Genomic DNA, 828 nt, shown 5'->3' with positions numbered 1-828 from the left:
TTGGGGGCCGGGACCCCGCCGCGGGCAGCGCTGGCTGGGTGCAGGCATCACATGAGCCGGGACAGCTGGTTCCCATCACCGCGCCGCTGGCGCCGTTCCGGCAGCCCCGGGCCATGGGGAAAGCGAGCTTTGGGGGCGCAGGGGGGGATTCGAGGGGGGGGACTCAGGCATCCTGCCCCCTCCCTCGCTTTACCCACTCACTCCCCGGCACCCACTTTCTCACCAGACCCCCGGGGCAGAGCAGGGATGGGGACACCAGCCCGACCCGCAGCCCCGCACGATGCTCTGTGCCTCAATTTCCCCTTTCACATCTCTGACGGTCCCAGTGCTGCCACATGGGACCCTCTTCCCCCCCATCACTCCCACTGGGGTCCAGTTCCCCGGGGCAAAAGCCACCCGAGTGCCCCAGTACAGCCTCGTCGGGTCTCCTGACCACCCAGGGGACCCCTCTCCCACCCCGCTTACCCCAGCATGGTGCCGTCGGTGGGGCACGGGTGCAGGTTGGGACCGGGGGATGCGGGTGCCGCGTCCGCAGCTCTTTTATGCTGCTGGATTGAGGAAGTGAAGAGGCAGCTGGAAAATGTTGGCCGTCGTTCGGGGCCTTCACAGGGCTGGAGGGGAGGAGGAGACGGGGGGGACGCAGCAGCGGGTCCCTCCCGGCTTCACGTGATGCTGTGGGGCTGAGCTGACTCAGCCCCGGCGCTGGATCCTGCCCCGGGGACGCCCTCCTGCCCCAGGCATGTCCTCCTGCCCCGGCATCCCCCCCCAGGGACACCCTCCTGCCCCGGCATCCCCCCCCAAGGGACTTCCTTCTGCCCCAGGGATATC

This window comes from Charadrius vociferus, unplaced genomic scaffold (assembly GCF_000708025.1).
Source record: "Charadrius vociferus isolate BGI_N301 unplaced genomic scaffold, ASM70802v2 scaffold2564, whole genome shotgun sequence".
NCBI classification, from domain to species: domain Eukaryota; kingdom Metazoa; phylum Chordata; class Aves; order Charadriiformes; family Charadriidae; genus Charadrius; species Charadrius vociferus.
This window is presented reverse-complemented; position numbering follows the sequence as displayed.